At 36.1% G+C, this 12,049-nt stretch overlaps 1 pseudogene; it reads left to right on the forward strand.

The window, feature by feature from the left end:
- The window catches only part of LOC115210553, an 86,608-nt pseudogene extending 77,709 nt beyond the window's left edge, over positions 1 to 8,899 (forward strand).
- Positions 8,900 to 12,049: the final 3,150 nt, after the last annotated feature.

Genomic DNA, 12,049 nt, shown 5'->3' on the forward strand with positions numbered 1-12,049 from the left:
TTTAACGTCTGTATTGTTTTCTACGTACTGATTGATTTCATATGTATATATATATGTGTGTGTGTGTGTGTGTGTGTGTGTATGATGGGTCTTCTCATGGCCTGTGGTTTTTACTGCGATTGTCTTGGCTCCCTCGATATTCACAGTTCTATTTTGATGGGACATCAAACGTTAGTGGGACTTCATCCATATTTCTTATCTGGCCCAGTTCAAAAGGAGTTTTTTTTGTTTTGTTTTTTGAGCAGCTATAGCAAATTCATGGAACTACTCTTTTATCATCAAAGTCAACTGGCATTCTCTGTGCAATTGGTGCTTTTGTACGCATTGACAAACCTTCCCGTTTCATAAACCGATTACACCATCCTTCTGTTCCAATAAAGTTCTGAATCCCCTTTTTATTCACCAACGAATTTGGCCTCTTTCTTTATCATTTTAATTGATTGTACCTGAAGTTCTTGCATCTACTTCCCACGCTTTTATTTCCTTCTCAATTTCAGGCCAGCGCGGAGCTGAGTCACGAAGGTTATGGTTTCCTTTCTTCGCTGGCTGTAGTTTATTTTCTTGCGGCCGCCAGAAACGTACCATTTTCTCAGTAGGAGTTGGGCCAAAATACCGTACTACTTGCTCTGCTTCCATGCTCTTTAGCGTAGTCTGTTGCTTGAAGCTTGTACCGAACTGTGTAGCTTAACCTCTTTCTTCCTGTAGGCACATCCGTATCGGTAAAATCCAGAAAATAAAACAAATCCGTAACGACCTGTGTCTCGTGAGCAACTGAACGAAGATCTCGTGTCATCTCTCATATAGCGGACGATTCAATAGATGGCAGCACACGCCTTGTAAACAAACGTGTAAAGCGTTTTAAGACGCCATTACAGATATCGGGCAATAAAATATCGATAATAACAACATACATAATAATTATAATATTAGCTATAGTCATCGTGATGATGACAATGAGATGATGATAAATAATAATAATAATAATAATAATATAATAATAATAATAATAATAATAATAATAATAATAATAATAATAATAATGATACATACATACATACATACATACATACATACATCATGGCTGCACCCTCGTTAGACGAGAAAAGCTATTGTCAAAAAGACTGAAATGATTCATGACTGATGCCATGTGATGCCGTTATATGACTTTTAAGCACAGCCAAGCTTTTACACATTTTTTGTCACATACTGCACAGCTGTGCTGGCTGGCAGGAGAAACAGGTGCCACCTTATGCACTCTCTTAACATGTCTTTTCAAACCTCCAGCTGAGAGGCACACCCTTCCACATTTTATGCATATTCTGTTGTGAATTATTACAGCCAAGTCGCTATTTATCATGGGTCGATTTCTGTGAGATTTTTGATGGCTGACCAGGCCTTCACGACTAAAACACTTCCTCCCACAAACCACACGAAAAGCAACACTCCCTCACTCACAACAACTTCTTTTCTTCTAACTCCCAACCCCATGCTTTCCTAGGACACCCCAATTCTCCCAATCTGTGCCAACACAAGCATTGAAATCACCCAAAATGACAAATTTGTCATTTTGGGGGATATTGCGTTTAATGTCCGTAAGTGATAGATAGAAGGCAAGTTTATCATCCTCTGATGAATTCATAGTTGGGACATATGCACTTATGAGTGTTGCATAGCGACCTTTTCTTAATGGCAGCCTTAAAGACATCAAACGATCCGAATGACCACATGGTAGGTCCTCAAGTTTTGAAGCCAGAGTGGTTTTGGTAGCAAATCCCACTCCTGATTCTCTCTTATAGGTCTTCTCTCTAACGCTCCAAAAGAAAAGATTACCCAGTAGATTTCTCTGCAAGATTCCTTTTTCCATGAAGTCTTGTTTCAACATCCATATCATATCTTGATACATCATCCATATCATATCACTGTAACTCTTTGCAACAAGCGCGGATCTTCTCTCTGGACGAGATTTCAGACAATCATTGTCTAATAACGTTCGAACATTCCAACATCCTGTATTCATAGGCTTGCATTTTAAATTTACTCACAGTTGCAGGATGACGACCGGATCCAGGCTGTGGTGCCCTGGGACACCTGCCGGGTCAGATCACAGAACAAAATGTTCCAGAGCCCTTTTTGACATTTACTTCTTCAGTATCAATATCAACTTCTATTGTTTAGCTGAGCCTTTTTTAAGCTTCGGTCAGCCATGTTCATACAAGATGTTCATATTTCTTTTGACGCCCCAGCAAAACCTGTGCTTGACGCTTTTTAAAGTGAGGAAAAGTTTTGCACAGCGACCATTCCCACTCTCTAAACTACAAAGGATGATCCATAAAGAAGAGCAAGTCGACATCATTGGGTGATTTGCAGTCGTAGGTTTTATATTAGAGTGTCCTTCTCCCAGTCTTTGCCCAACTAAAGGCTAACTACAAGACAGCAGTGAAGTATTTAAATTCAGAGTTACTTTCTCTTAGATTGACTGCCTTCGCCATGGCTTGGGTAAACAGAGGAGCGCCATCCACCCCTTATCTGTTTATCATACAAAAAAAGTGTAAAATAAAATAAAAATGAAAAATTCAGATACAATTGAGTAAAAATAAGAAAATTGAGTAAAAATAAGAAAAAAATTTGAGATACAACAGATACAATTTAAAACACAATATATATACAACATACACACACTCCATATATGTCCACAATCACACAATCATATGTGCACGACATGGAGATCTCATATCAAGATAAACAGCACATGACTTTGCAGGGTGGGGGTCAGTTAGAATTTTCTTCAAGTCGATTAGCCCATTCTGCTCAAAAGGTCCCTGAATAAAGTTTGTTTAAGGATGTTGAATGAAACACCCATGTTTCCAAAGGTGAATTATCTAAACCCCAAAGAATTCCTCTCGATACACGACTATGATGCTCCCCCACTACTTCTTCTCATGATCAGCGATGCACATATCGTCAGTCACTAAGGGGCATAATAAACTGGTTAAGGTCAAACAACTGACAAGCAAATCTGTGGTGTTGAGCAGAATATTTGCTGTAGACCGTCTTTTATACCAAGACAAAACAATGTACATGACAACACTTCCAATCAGTTAAGATCAGAATCCATGAGAGCCACTGCCTGGTACTGCATCAAGCCATTATTATTATAATTATCTTTATTATTGTCATCATCATCATCATCATCATCATCATCATCATTATTATTATTATTATTATTATTATTATTATTATTATTACTTTTTTTTTCTTCTTTCAAATTTTCTTCCATTTCTTGCCGAGTGTCTTCCCGACTCCTAGGGCAAAGAAACTCATAGTGTATATTGGTAGGCCATTAAACCAAACTCAGTAGTTCGTTCATTTTTTATTTTTTTAAATTTTTTTTAAAGTTAAATTAAAATACATGAGCAGCAACAGTTCTCACATCGACAATGCTCTTCTCAATACGTGTGATGTACCAGTTAAGACAATCTTTTGCACTTCTTGCAGGGATGGTAAGCCAGGGATCATTCTCATATAATTTTCGGTTCCCTTTTTGATCATTCCTAGTGCTCCTACGATCACTGGTATTGTAACCGCCTTGAGATGCCACATTTTCTCAATTTCAATGAGTAGGTCTTTATATTTTCTGAGCTTGTCAAACTCTTTCGCTGAGATATTATGATCACAGGGGATGCTCATGTCGATCAATAAGCAAACTTTATTGTTTTGGTCTTTCACAACAATATCTGGTTTATTGGCCTTGATGGTTCGGTCTGTATGTACTGGAAAGTCCCACAGAATGGTTACATTTTCTCCTTCAGTTACAGCCTCAAGGTGGTGATTATACCACTTGTCGGCAGTTTTGATATTGTAATGCCGACTTATTAGCCAGTGGAGATATTGGCCAACTCTGTCATGTCTTAATTTATACTCCACTGGTGCTAAAACTTTACATCCAGAGATTAGGTGGTCCACTGTTTCAATCATGTCGTTGCAGAATCGGCATTTTGGGTCTGCTCCATTTTTCATCACATTGGCCTGGTAGTTCCGGGTTAATAGGCTTTGGTCTTGAGCAGCCAGGATGAAACCTTCGCTCTCTGCTTTTAGCCCTGAGCTCCGCAGCCACTGATGGGTTTGCTTCTGGTCAACATCAGCTTGTTTGCTGCGGGTAACATATTTGCCGTGCAGAGGTTTCTCCTCCCACCTATCAGCCAATTGCTCGTGCGCTTTTTTCATTGCCATCATTTTCACCTTCTTTGCAACAATAGTTGCCGTACTTCCCTCGGGTTGTTCAGTTTGGGTATCCTGCACGAGATCAATAGCAAATTTTTTGCTTTCCTTGATGATAGAATGAAGCTTCTTTCGTCTCTCGTGATTTTCCTTATTATTATTATTATTATTATTATATTATTATTATTATTATTATTATTATTATTATTATTATTATTATTATTATTATTATTATTATTATATTATTATTATTATTATTATTATTATCAATAATAATAATGATACTATGTATGTATACATATATCGAAATAGTGATTCTTCAAGTAGATTCACTCCTTAAAGTGCTTTGTGGAAACTTATCTGTGAGAGTGTGTGTGTATTTGTCTGTGTGTTCGTGTGCTTGCGTATCTGTGTGTATACATATACATACATAGATGCATACATGCATATATATATAATATATATATATATTATATATATATATAATATATATATAATATATATATATATATATATATATATGCGTGTTTGTGTGTGTGTGTGTGTGTGTTTACGTATGTGTATGTACGACTATCATCTATGTGTGCGTTAAGTACAAGCATGAACGATGTTTACACAGTAAGTAGTCGTATGCGTTTCTTGTTTATCTTCGCCTACGATTTTCGGCAATTGTTATTCACAAGACATCCATTCAGAAGTTCTTTGACGGCTTCTTTAATCCTTTAAATAGGAAACACGAAGTCCTTGATGTATTTTGGCGGTGGCCTGATGAAAGCATTCGGAATTAATGGCGAGGGGTCTCAACCAAGCTCGGGAAATTATTAAGAATATTTTGTAAACGGTAAAGTATGCATAGGTGAAGCTACACTGAAAACAAACTATATCCGGGAGATAATCATGAAGGATGTAATATAAGCTGGATTATTATATTTAATGGCAGCAACAGCTGTCCATGTATGGCGACTTAGAACAACAACTGGAAGAACACAGCCACATGGAGTGCTAGCTAATTAATGGCGATCAAAACATGTCTCGAACTGAAATCTCTTTCTCATGTATATATATATATATATATATATATATATATATATATATATATATATATATATATATATATATATATATATATATATATATATGCGTGAGTGTGTGTGTATGAGTATTTATACGTGTGTATACATGCACTCCTCTAATGACATCACAAGGGACAGTTTTTCTTTTAATGAGGGAGAGGAGGAAACGAGCCACAGAGAGCAGAGGAGGAGGAGGATGAGGAAGAGAAGAAGAAGAAGAAAGAAGAAGAAGAAGAAGAAGAAGAAGAAGAAGAAGAAGAAGAAGAAGAAGAAGAAGAAGAAGAAGAAGGGAAACATTTACCAAATGAAGCAAAAAAATGACTTCCTTCTGACTGACGGTTTACCTTTACAGATATATATATATATATATATATATATATATATATAAATCACATAACTACATTATGTATGTCCGTATATATATATATGTATGTGTGTGTGTGTGTGTACGTGTGTGTGCGTGTGCACGTGTGTGTGATAAACATATATATTGTAATTATACATACTACATGTGTGTACATGTACAATATACATATAATTTATGTTTCCATTATATATATATAGATATTATATATATATATTATATATATATAATATATATATATATATATATATATATACATCATTGCTATTATATTAAACTGTCGTATGTCCAGATTTGCCCAAATGCGTTGCTTTCAATATTTTTTTTTGCTTGCTTTTTCTTCCGGTCAAACTATCGTATCTCCAGTTTCTTCAGATGCTAAGATATCAAAAATTCTGAAAGAGTAGTGCAACGGTTTTGTTATGGGATGATGAAACTATTTTTTAGTTTTCTGAAAAAAGCAACGTTTTGACACTTACGGCACTTTTGTATAATAGCAACGATATATGTATTTGTATACATACATACATACATACATACATACATATATATATATGTATATATGTATATATATATATATATATATATATATATATATATATATATATATATATATATATATATATATATATATATATATATATATATATATATGGTCTGTTCAATGAATATCCGAACTGTTGCCATAGGAACGAAGCTAAAGCCCGCAGAGTGAAGCCGCTTGACACAAATTTACCTTGAACTCTGCTGTGCATGCACACTAAGTTTTAACGTTCTAGTTTACTTTCGCTGTTTACAGCAGTGCTTGGAAGGAAGGTGTGTAGCGTGTGATGATCGCATTGACCATGACAGAGAAAGTTGAGCAGAGAATCTGCATCAAATTTTACCAAAATCTTGGCGATATCTGCTCAGAGGCCTTACGCAAAGTTTTCAAAGAGTTTTCATCATTCTCGACACAATCAAGGAAATCTTGTGCAACTGAAACCCGAGTGTCATGTTGGTCAGCTGAAAGCAGTTTTAGCACAAACTTGGCAGACATACGTCTCATATCCAAATCTTCAGTGATAATGGAATGAACTGAACCGTAACTAATCTGCACATCCTCTCATTTTTTTTACCATCTTGGAAATGTCTGAAATTTTCGTACATATGTGTGCGACTCATATATTCCTCTCCATACACTTTCAGCAATTTTGTGTAGGTCTTTAAGCAGATTTCAGTATGACAAGTTTCTCTTTCATGGTCAATACGCTACACACCTTCCTACCAAGCACTGCTGTAAACAGTGAGCTAGAAAGTTAAAATTCTAATATATTTCTAGTAAAAGAAATATATTAGAATAAAGAGAAAATTCTCAAATAGTTTTGATGCTTTAAATCGATATTTCGAATAACGAGTATAAAAACTGAATTTCTCCTATATGAATTCAAAACAAACCCGATCGATTCTAGCTGAAATGTCTAAAATTATAGAAAGACACCACTTTTCTTTCACCCATTTTCTTGTCCCTCGCTGCTCACGAAATGAACTTTATTAATAATGTAACTTAATGGATGTAACAATTGCAGCGTGGAAGGTGTTTATAAGCCATTTAAGAAACACACAAAACCGTTAGATTCACTTCAACATTTAAATTTAATTTGCGAAAATATTTTCGTCGCTTTGAGACGGCGACCTGTTCACTGACAAAATTCCGTGCTGCATTAATGGCAATATTTTAAAACAAGATCATTTTGTGTGCATGCTTGTAATTAAACCTACGGTGACCTAGTCGCTACAACTGACACGTTGTATCGCACTTGAGGGCAATTTCATCTCTGGCCCTGAATTGGTGAATTACTTCACCTTTCACCTTAAAAGGAAAATAGGACTAGTGAGAAAATGCCTGACTGTGAGAATGTTTGAAGACCGATGGAAGAATGTAGCACGGATGTTGCGTGTGGATGGATCCTCATGAATGCGACACAGGATGTAACTCGGGTATCAGTGGGGAGGCGGGGCTCGTGGGGTCCGAATTAACCCCCCACTACATCCGTAATGTCTTCCCGTCTGTCCTACCATTCGATTTTATTATATTTTCTTATTTTTGTAAAATTTTTAATGTAATCTTTTTTGTATAATCATTCGCTCATCTGACCCCAAAATCAGATTGTATTGTCCCCCTCTTTGTTGGCCCCTTGTGGATAATAAAAAAAATCAACGTTGTATCGCGCTTGAAATCATTTCGTCAGTATTTTTTGAGACTTGTAAATAGTTAAGCTTTTCTAAATCGAAACTCTCGCCCTAATATCCTTTCAATAAAGAAAATTTTAGACTAATTGTCGATTTACCTCATCTACAAGTTTTCATATAGAACTTTCTTTCTACTAAGCTAGCTCGGAATTCTGTTAAAGTTTTTCTATTAGACTTTCTCTGTTTCTCTTGCAGGTATCTGATACCGTTGTAGAACCATACAATGCAACACTGTCGGTACACCAACTGGCGGAAAACGCCGATGAAACCGTTTGCATCGATAACGAGGCTTTGTATGATATCTGCTGTCGCACGTTAAAACCGAACACACATACATATGGCGACTTAAACCATTTAGTGTCTGCAGCAATGGCTGGTCTAACAACTTGTCTGAGGTTTCCGGGCCAGTTGAACGCTGATCTACGTAAACTTGCGGTCAATATGGTACCATTTCCCAGATTACATTTCTTCATACCAGGTTTCGCCTCTCTAACAGCTCCAGGCAGCCAACAATACAGATCTTTGTCTGTAGCAGAATTAGCACAACAAATGTTCGATCCTAGAAATATGATGACCGCCTGTGACCCAAGGGACGGTCGTTACCTGACCGTTGCCACTATATTTCGAGGCCGCATATCAATGAGGGAAGTCGAGGAACAAATGCTGTGGATGCAGAATAAACATAGCAACCTCTTTGTTGAGTGGATTCCAAACAACGTCAAAACAGCCGTATGCGACATTGCTCCACATGGCCTAAAAATGTCTGCAGTGTTAATGGGCAATAGCACGGCGATTTAGGAATTATTTACACGCATCTCTCAACAATTCGCTGCAATGTTTAGGCGTAAGGCCTTTTTGGTACACTGGCGAGGGTATGGAGGAGATGGAATTCACAGAAGCCGAATCCAATATGCTCGACCTAATATCTGAGTATCAACAATACCAGCAAGCTACTGTTGACGAAGAAGAAAGCAGTGAAGAGGAAGAAGTCTCGGCGCTTAAGATTTGATCGTTTAAATTCTAATAATTCTGTTTTTTTAAAGACTTCTCTAATATATGGCTTATATTTGGCTGATTTCGTTCTGAATATTAAAACTGTTTAAAATTGCTTTTTAAATTGTTTCGATATGGTATTGCTTAAATAAAATATTAAATAATTGTATTTTTTTAGAAATAAAGCTATTAGTTACTTGAATTGTCTGCGAGTGGTTCATTTTTAAAAAGAATTTTTCTCAAACCGAAAATTGTAAAATTCCTCTACATATTACAGCTTTGTCTAAGCATTTAACATCTTTGACAAACGGCGATTTCTTTTAATAGTTAATGAATGATAATACTTTTTAGTTCCAATTTTGAAAGTGCAGTATCGAAGTCCATTTCTTGGAGTCATTTAGTCTGAAAATATTTTCTGGCGTTTTGGGCACAAAATCTCGAAGACACAACTTCATGAATTTAAATTTTTGAAACGAAGAAATTCCTGAATAGCTCTTTTACACATTACGAAGATTTCTGTTTTCGTTTTCTGCTTATACATTGGTCTCTAAATGCTCTACACTCCTCAACTTTTTGCTGTTTGGAGATGCAAGTGCGGAAGAAATCTTTCACTGGGATATAAATAGACGTCTGAGAAAATTTGACATTCGTCTGCTGAGATACATAGTAAATAACGGCGACTTGGAACGTCGAGCAAAAACGGTGTCCAGTATTTTAGAATACTGTTTATGCGAGATCTGTAAAGAAAATATACTGTTGGGATTTAGTGATCTGCCTAAAAAAATTAACCTTTTTTAAGAGTACGGTTGAGGTGTGGAAGAGGACACATTTGCGACACCCATTTTTGTAAATCTTGCTCTTTCTATAAATTTGTATTTGGTAGGTTGCTGTGAGTAATTATGGGGTTAATGTTTAGTCTGTGTATACAGTGATCTCTCGACTATCGCGGTTGTTACGTTCCAAAACCTACCGCGATAGCTGGAAATGTGTGAAGTAGACAGTACTGTATTTTTTTTTATTTGTGTATATTTCCCTTATTATAAATGCAGAACATCACGAAGGAGTTGACGTAAGCTTAGATAATAACCCGCAATACGGCGAGGGATTACTGTATTAACAAGCATTCACAATCCTCTGCCGATATTTTGTTCTTGCATTGATCGGTAGCCGTTTCTAATAACGTTTATTGTGTACATTATTTTACTAGAAACAAAAACCATGTGGTCGATGAGTGGAGAAAATGCTGTTAAAATAATCAGATCAATATTCTTAATGCGTCTAGGGAGGGTCATTATGCTAATAAAAAACACGCACTGGAGCAATACCACTTTATTTTACTTACTACCTTTCCAATAGTTTGTCTAATGTGTTGTTTGTTCAGTCAGTTGTTAGTTTTCTCTGAGACCTTTTGTCTTTATTCGTGACTTCATCAATGACATGGCATTACTCTCCAATCAATATATTAAACAAACTGTTGGATAGTTACTAAAATAAAGTGATACTGAATCTGCGCGTGTGTTTTGATTTTTATTGGTATAATGACCCCTCTACAGACAAGGGTTTTCTTTTTCTTTCAAATCAAGTTTCTGGCAAGCCAAATATAAAAACGAAATTAGGTTTTCTGATTTTTTGGAAATTTCAGGTTTGAGATAGTTGCACGAATAACATTACAAAATTTATAAATCCTGGTATTTAACAAAAATATAAGCATGAAGTTTAGGGGACGTGCTTTTACATTTTATGCCCATTTCGATTACACTGGATCGTTAAAACGACAGAAAACGGTAGTTTCATTTTTGCCACTGCGATTAAACTTCATTTAATTTGGCGAAGTGACTAGAAACCAAGGATGTGCTTAATTTTGTTGGAACTGACAAGAATTGAACCCCCTTCAACGTAGCAAATATCACCAGTCTCATACTTTTTGGATTATATATTCGACATTGTTAAAATATTACGAACACTTAATTAACTGATCAAAAATATGAACTTTACGTATATCTTTCTGACTTTTTTTAGTAAGCAACACGGCAGGTTCGAGTCTCGGTTCGATAGGCATTCTTAATGAATCGGATCGCATGAATGTCTAATATCAAGTATTTAATCCTCCCCACCTCTAAAATAGGACTTTTCCGGATCCTGAAACGAATTTAAATTTCAGAAAGTCTCTTCTGTATGAATTAATTCGATAAATACATTAAAAGTGTTAATTAGATTGCAGCCGGGAGCTGATAAATTAAACCTTTCCACCAAGAAACTGTTTTGAACTTGTCATCTCAATTCAAATCTTAAAATTAGTTTCGAGGATATAAACAAATCATCACCGGTTGTCAAGTGCTGGTGGGGTGTAAACATAACAGAAGCAAAATGACATGCATAGACACACAAGCATGCACATATCTATATATATATAAAAGAGAAGTTGTGTGGTGTCTGTCTCCTACGATTTAGATTCCTAACTACTCCCACATTTTGCGGTGCAGTTTAACCAAAAGCGGGTATCTTATAGTCGTGATTCATATCGAGCCCTTCTGGGTATTAGCGCGCGTCTACAATGAGTCTACGATTTAAAAAAAAATTTACCATCATTACTTTCCATTTTTAATGCATTTTTTTGCTATTATATAAGGGAAGTAACTTTCTAAAAATGCTTATATAGTTATTTCCCTTACAAACCCGAGCAACGCCGGGTGATACTGCTAGTATACACATATGAATATATATATCTATACGAATCTATCTGTATACCGAACCGAAGTAAAAGAGGGAATAAATAAATCCAGGTGACTATCTCTTTAAACCCTGCAAATGGAAACCGTTTAACTAAACTGTCCAATAATTGTGATGCATTTTTTGTAAATCCGCAGAAGTTCACCAATTGTTTTCGGTCTTTTAGAAAGGAAATCCCATTAAGACTGAAGATATATTATCAATTTCTTTACTACCCACAAGGTGATAAACACAGAGGGGACAAACAAGGAGAGACAAACGGATTAAGTCGATTACATCGACCCCAGTGCATAACTGGTACTTATTTAATCGACCCCGAAAGGATGGAAGGCAAAGTCGACCTCGGCGGAATTCGAACTCAGAACGTAGGATTGCGGTTTCGATTCCCCGACCGGGCGTTGTGGATGTTTAAACTTATGCCAAAATAAGAAACGAACGT

The sequence above is a fragment of the Octopus sinensis genome, linkage group LG4, assembly GCF_006345805.1.
Source record: "Octopus sinensis linkage group LG4, ASM634580v1, whole genome shotgun sequence".
Taxonomy (NCBI): domain Eukaryota; kingdom Metazoa; phylum Mollusca; class Cephalopoda; order Octopoda; family Octopodidae; genus Octopus; species Octopus sinensis.